This window comes from Schistocerca americana, chromosome 7, assembly GCF_021461395.2.
Source record: "Schistocerca americana isolate TAMUIC-IGC-003095 chromosome 7, iqSchAmer2.1, whole genome shotgun sequence".
NCBI classification, from domain to species: domain Eukaryota; kingdom Metazoa; phylum Arthropoda; class Insecta; order Orthoptera; family Acrididae; genus Schistocerca; species Schistocerca americana.
The window spans coordinates 390,608,667-390,616,510 of record NC_060125.1 but is presented as its reverse complement, the minus strand read 5'-3'; the positions used below and the strand labels follow the sequence as shown (position 1 = coordinate 390,616,510).

The 7,844-nt window shown below is 32.0% G+C and overlaps 2 pseudogenes; one reads left to right on the top strand and one right to left on the bottom strand.

The window, feature by feature from the left end:
- The first annotated feature begins 2,214 nt into the window (after positions 1-2,214).
- On the top strand, positions 2,215-2,965 carry LOC124622965 (annotated as a pseudogene).
- A 65-nt stretch (positions 2,966-3,030) lies between these two features.
- The window catches only part of LOC124622964, a 74,004-nt pseudogene continuing 69,190 nt past the window's right edge, over positions 3,031-7,844 (bottom strand).

Genomic DNA, 7,844 nt, shown 5'->3' with positions numbered 1-7,844 from the left:
AATCCACCAATAACCATTCTTATATGAGCGACAGAAGAATATGCAATGAAAGACTTTAAATCAACCTGACAAAAACAAATAAATCTAACAATAACACCTCCAGATAAACCTTAAGATAATCAAAAATAATTAAACTTTAAACCCAAATAAGAAATAACCTTTATAACACGAAAAATACCATAACCACATAACATCAATAAAACACCTGCAAGAATTATTTTACCGGAAATAGGGGCCTCTACATGAGCCTTAGGAAGCCATAAATGAACCATAAATATTGGCTCTTAACTAAAAAAGAAAAATTATAAACACATAAAATATAAAATAATAAGAACCAAAGTCAACCAATAAAGGAAAATATAAAGTATTAGAGAAATTATAAACGTTAAATAAAACTAGTGATAAAGGCAATCTAGCAATCAAAGTATAAAAAATGAAATATACACCAGCCTGTAAACGTTTAGGTTGATAACCTCAACCCAAAATCAAAAGTAAAGTAGGAACCAATCTAGCCTCAAAAAAAAAAAAAAAAAATATAAAAAGAAAGAAGACTTAATCTAGCAAATGAACAATAAAGCATAATCATTAAAATTAAAACCATAAAGACAAAAAAATTAGAATGATAAGAAATTAAATAAACTGAACCCCTAGCAGTAATTATTAAAGAACAAATTCAAAAACTCAACAAAATCAAACTAAAAGAAAAATAATCAATACCAAAATAATATCTAATTATATTCAAATCTGCAAATGAATAAACTCAAATTATAAAAACAAAACTCGACAGAAACATTAAAGAATGAACCAACAAGCAACAATTATTCACCAAACAAAGAGGGATCAAAAAAATAGTTATAAATAAATACTTTAACATAAAGATAATGCAAAAGAATTAAAGAAATCACTACCATGAAACGAATTATTGAAACTGAAATAGAAAGACCTAAAGCACCTTCAGAAACAGAAAAAACTAAAAAAGTAACAGGAAAGAAATAATCACAATCAAATTCAATAAGAAAAACAATAATTAATATAAACAAAGAAATAACAATATACTCTAATCTCAGAAGAACCATCAATAAATGTTTACGTTCAGAAGGAAAAACATAAACACCAGCAAAATAAACCAATAAAGAAGTAAAAACGGAGAATATAAACATTAGTTTTAACAGTTTAAAAAAACTCCTGTCTTGTAAACCGGAAATAAGTCTGGCCCCCACTTTTAAAACTTCAGAGGTGGAAAAGATTCCATCAACGCTCCCCAAAACCGATATTTTAAATAAACTAACCCTTGAAATGATGAAAATAGTAATTATATCACTATCAAATGTAATAAATATTAATTTTATTAAATTAAGACACCCAATATCAATAATTCTTTTCATTACCTTACAAACTTTTTTAGTTGGATTAATAACAGGAACAATAATGGAGAAATATTGATTATCATATATTTTATTTTTAACGTTTCTTGGTGGTATATTAGTTGTATTTATTTATATTACAAGAATTGCCTCAAACGAAATATTTCAACCTAAATCAATTACTATACTTATTACCTTAACAATAAGAGTATTTATTATATCAACATTAATTATCCTAGATATAACAATATTTATAGACTTTTTCAAAAATACTGAAACTATAAATATTGATAATTCAATCAGTTACCAAGAAATAACAATATCTTTAGAAAAATGATATAACAGACCAACATTCATTATTACAATAATAATAATTATTTATTTATTTTTAGCACTATTAGCAGTAGTTAAAATTACTAATATTAACCAGGGGCCTATTCGTAAAATAAGATAATTTACTAATGAATAAATCCTTACGATTAAGACATCCTTTAATTAAAATTATTAATAACTCTTTAGTTGATTTACCTGCACCAACAAATGTATCATTTTGATGAAATTTTGGGTCCCTGCTAGGGTTATGCTTGGTAATTCAAATCGTAACTGGACTATTTTTAGCTATACATTATACATCAAATATTGAAATAGCATTTAGTAGTGTAGTACACATCTGCCGAGACGTAAATAATGGTTGCATTATTCGAACTTTACATGCAAATGGAGCATCTATATTTTCTATTTGATTTTATTTGCATGTACGGAGAGGAATTTATTATGGATCTTATATATACATACACACCTGAATAATTGGTACAGTAATTCTATTCTTAGTTATAGCAACTGCATTTTTATGATATGTTTTACCTTGAGGTCAAATATCATTTTGAGGTGCAACAGTAATTACTAATTTATTATCAGCAATTCCATATTTAGGAACAGATTTAGTTCAATGGGTATGAGGGGGATTTGCCGTTGATAACGCAACATTAAATCGATTTTTCACATTCCATTATGTATTTCCGTTTATTATTGCAGCTATAGCTGCAATTCACTTATTCTTTCTTCACCAAACAGAGTCTAATAACCCCTTAGGACTAAACGGAGATATTGAAAAAATCCCATTTCACCCATACTTTACTTTCAAGGATTCTATTACATTCGTATTAATAACATCATTATTAATTATATTATGCTTAATTAATCCTTACCTCCTAGTAGATCCAGATAATTTTGTACCTGCTAATCCATTAGTAACACCGGTTCATATTCAACCAGAATGATATTTCTTATTTGCATATGCAATTCTACGATCAATTCTTAATAAGTTAGGAGGTGTTATTGCACTATTCTTATCAATTAGAATCTTAATAATTTTACCATTTTATAATAAAACACCGTTCCGAGGTATCCAATTCCATCCTATTAATCAGATTTTATTCTGAATCATAGTAGTTGTTGTATGCTTATTAACATGAATTGGTAAACGACCTGTTGAAGAACCCTACATTATAACAGGGCAAATCTTAACAATTATTTACTTTACATACTTCTTAATTAATGTCCATGTTGCAAACGCATGAGATAAGCTAATTAAGGAATAATAAGTTAATTAGCTTAGGAAAACCATATGTTTTGAAAACATAAAACTAGAAGTTTAACTCTTCTATTAACTTTTCTTAAAAAAAAATTCACTAAACAAACCAACAAAGAAAATAAAAAAATTTAAAGATAAACGTAAAAAACTTTTTCAAGCTAAGTATATTAACTTATCATAACGGAAACGTGCTAATGTACCACGAACTCAAATAAAGCCAAAGGATATAATAGCAAGCTTAATAAAAAATATAAAAGAATAAAAGACACCCCTAAAAAAATTAAAGCTAATAATATTCTTATAAAAACAATTCTAGTATACTCAGCTAATAATTAAAGTAAACCACCTGCGCCATACTCAATATTAAAACCTGAAACTAGCTCAGACTCGCCTTCGGCAAAGTCAAAAGGAGTACGGTTAGTTTCGGCTAAACAAGAAGCAAAGCAAGCTAAAGCTAAAGGAAAAGAAATAACAACAAATCAACAATAAAGCTGATAATTTATAAAATCAAACATGTTAAAACTACCAATTAAAATAATTAAAGATAATAAAATTAAAGCTAAACTAACTTCATATGAAATTGTTTGAGCAACAGAACGAAGAGAACCTAATAAAGAATAATTTGAATTAGAAGATCAACCAGCAATCATAACGGTATAAACACTTTGTCTAGTGCAACATAAAAAAACAAAAACCCATAAGGAAAAGAACATATATAAGTTAAGTAAGGGAAAATTACTCAAACAGCCAAAGAAATTATTAAATTAAAAACAGGAGAAAAATAATAAAGTAAATAATTAGATATAATAGGAATTGGCTGCTCCTTACAAATGAACTTAATAGCATAACTAAAGGGTTGTGGGAGCTGAATATAACCTAAAACCTTACGCTCTAATAAAGTTAGAAAAGCAACACTAATTAAAACACAAACAACTAATAAAAGAAAATTTAAAATAAACATACATAAATCATAAAGTATCAATACTATTTGTAGAAAAAGTCTACATTAATGAATTCTAAATTCAACACATTAATCCGTCAAAATAGTAAATTAATTAATATTAATCAATATAATGAAAAATATTTCAACCATATGGTCCTTTCTTACTAATATGGATTAATAATCTTAGGATAGAAACCGACCTGGCTCACGCCAGTCTGAACTCAGATCATGTAAGAATTTAAAGGTCGAACAGACCTAATTACTGGACTCCTGCACCCAAAATTTTTCTTAATCCAACATCGAGGTCGCAATCTGCTTTGTCGATATGAGCTCTCAAAAACAATTACGCTTTTATCCCTAAGGTAACTTAATCCTATAATCATAAATTATGGATCTAAACAACAAACATAAATCAATGATATAATAATGAAGAGTTTATTTATTCTTCATGTCACCCCAACAAAACATCATCATTAAATATAGAAAGACAAACAAAAAAACTGTATAAAAGTAAAATGTTAAGCTCTATAGGGTCTTCTCGCCCTAAAAAAGAATTTAAGCCTTTTGACTCAAAAGTTAAATTCAAAACTTTATTAAGAGACAGTTGATTTCTCGTCAAGCCATTCATTCCAGCCACTAATTAAGATTCTAATGATTATGCTACCTTTGCATGGTCAAAATACCGCGGCTCTTTAAAAATACGCTCAGTGAGCAGGCCAGACCTCAAAGTATTTTCAAGAGGACATGTTTTTGATAAACAGGCGGAAATCAATTTTGCCTAGTTCCTTATAATTAAGTTTACAAGGTAAAAATTTTATACAAATAAATATACTAATTCTATCATTGTTACAAAAATTATAAAATTAAATTAATAACCTTAATAAAAAACCTAAAATACTTATAAAATCAAAATAAGAAATAATGAACTAAAATGTAATCTTAAAGATAGCTAGTTTAAAGCTTACTATTATATTTTTATAAAACAAATTATAGGTTATTAACTTGAAAGCTTATCCCTTAAAGAATAAATAAGTTAATATTTATACTTAAAAATTAAATGAAAACAATTAACTTTAAAAAATTAAACTTTTTCTTAAGAAACTAGATATCTTAGGAAACGATTAACATCTCATTTCTATAAATAATTTAATAATAACTATGATACATTAACTATAAATTATTTATGAATCAACCCAAATCGAGACAAGTAAAATAAATACTAAAATTTTGATAAACCCTGATACAAGAGGTACAATAAATAAAATCTACTTTAAAAAATTTAAAATAATATTTCATAAAACACTTTCATTACCAATAAACTATAATTTAAAAAATCGATTCTATAAAATATAGTAAGGCAAAATTCAACAAAACTGCAAGATTTGCGTAGGAGACCAACACTCAGAGCCATTCGCAGCCCAGGCGGATGTCCCACAAGGAGGCATCCTATCACCAACCCAGTACGCGCTGTACACGGCAGACATCCCTACCACGACACCAGATCAGAGAGTTGCACTATATGTGGACGACACCATATACTGGTGCACTGCACCAATCACCAGGACTATACAACAAAACACGACAGCCTATCTCCATAAACTACAGACCTGGATGACAAAGTGGCGAATATGACCTAACCCAAACAAAACACAAACCATATTTTTTCAGCACAGACATCGGACTAGGAACAAAAACCAAAATACTGTAGACTTACAACTGACCGTACGGAACATGCCACTGACACTCACAGACTCTGCTAAGTACCTAGGTGTGTTCCTAGACAAGTATCTAAACTGGCAGACACACATCACCTACCTCCTCGACAGAACAAGGAAAAGACAAGGACTTATACGACAGGAAAAGACAAGGACTTATACGACTTATATGACGGCTGCCACCTGGAGACGGCCCTGCATGCTTGCAAGGCCTTCGTCAGACCGGTCCTGGAATATGCAGCCGCACCCCTGGCCGGTCTGGCGAAGAGCCAGGCTGAAAGACTCTACAAAACAGAAAGACGATGACTCTGTAGTATTACCGGATGCCTCCCCCCCCCCCTTCCCCACCAGACACTGACGTGTTTGAAATCACAAACATAGAGCTGTTACAAACTCGACTGATCAAATTACGCGCCAACTATGGTAGATACATACTGACTAAACGAACAGACATGCAGGGCTTATTGACCTCTCCAATCCTGGAAAAGAGACTCCCAAAATTAAAATAAATTCACCCAGCACATACAGTGGCGCAAAACACATCTTCCCACTTCCCAGACCTTGCTCCCACTATGATCCCACTCATAAACAATGCCCACACTTCCCCCCATCTCGACACCAGGCCCTGTACACACACACACACACACACACACACACACACACACACACACACATACAAGCACAACCTGCACCCTGACCCCCCATTATATCCTCCCTGTTTTTGCATTAACTCCTATAATCTATAGTTAAGTCAATATATCCCTCTGTACCCCATATCACCGTGCAACCCATATGAGATTCTGCCATAACAGAAACCAATATGTACAAACTGATCAGCAAAACAACATAGTAATAATATGTAACAGAGTACTAAACCCTTTTAGATGTAATTCCCTGTAGGTCCAAATCTTTGCTTTTCCTTATCCTTCTTATGAAAATCCATTAAACACAAAATGAAACTCTGCCAAATGGTAAAATCTTTATCATGTATCTCTTGTAATCTATGCTAAGTCGCCAGATCCCTCTGTACTCCATTCCACCATATAACCAAAATGAGATTATTTGCTATAATAGAAACACCCATGTACAACTAATTGGCAATAACAACATAGTAGTAATAGATAACAAAATACTAAATCCTTTTAGAATCAAGTCCATTTAAATCTAAATTTAAGTTTTATGGTTTTTCTCTATCTTTTTATGTTTTTCTCTATCTTTTTATGTTTTTCTCTATCTTTTTATGTTTTTCTCTATCTTTTTATGTTTTTCTCTATCCTTTTTATGAATATCTGTTAAATGTTAAAATAAAAATAATTTAAGACCTCTATATTGTCAAATTGATTATGCTTAGCACGTATGCAAACAAATGGAATAAAGAAACAAAATATGTATTGTACCCCATTGGCTGAATAAGAGCAGTCAGCAAGCTCTAGTAAGGTCCACTCTCCCCTTATGGGAGACACCCGAGTAGTTGTCTCAGGTCGCACCTGGTGAAGGTGACAAGCTACATTACCAAAATATCGTGCAAGTATGAGGCTGATATCCGGCAGAACACCCAATAACACAAGGTGTCATTAGATTGCCAGGAAAGCCTGAAGAATTACATCAAGAGACTTTACAGGGAGGAGATGTACCAGAATATCAAGAAGCTGGACAAGCTTCGACAGAGGAAAGGGAGGATGCTGAGTTCTCTCAGTTTTTTGCTGAGATGTCGAGATGAAGAAGTGGTACCAGTATTTGCCAGAATAAGACATCACATCGACTCCAGGGTGACGGACAAGATACAACACAGAGCTAGCATGGCACTGGTGAGAGAAAGGATTCGAGATTTGCGCCACAGATTAGATGTGGTAGCCAGGGAGCTGTTACACCTTCATCTGTACATGGCAGCCTCCTAAACAGAGGAAGACTGGGACTGGGTAGAACATGCCTCCTGGTCTTTGGCGGAGCATGCCAGAAGAAATGCCTCATCTTGCCAATCTGCAAAGTTTGACCACATGAGTATGAAAGTGCAGCAGATGGAGGAGACTCATACTGTGATGAATCTAAGTGGCACACAGTTTGATGATATAACCATAAAGGTACTCAGCAAGGGTCTCAACTTTGCAATGACCCCCAGAAATATGCCCATTTCAGGTTTCGTCAGTGCAGTGGAGCAAGTTGCAGCCCCACTCCCACCCAATGTGGCAGAGGAAGTCTACCAAGAGACATGGAGGGCGCTCACCAAC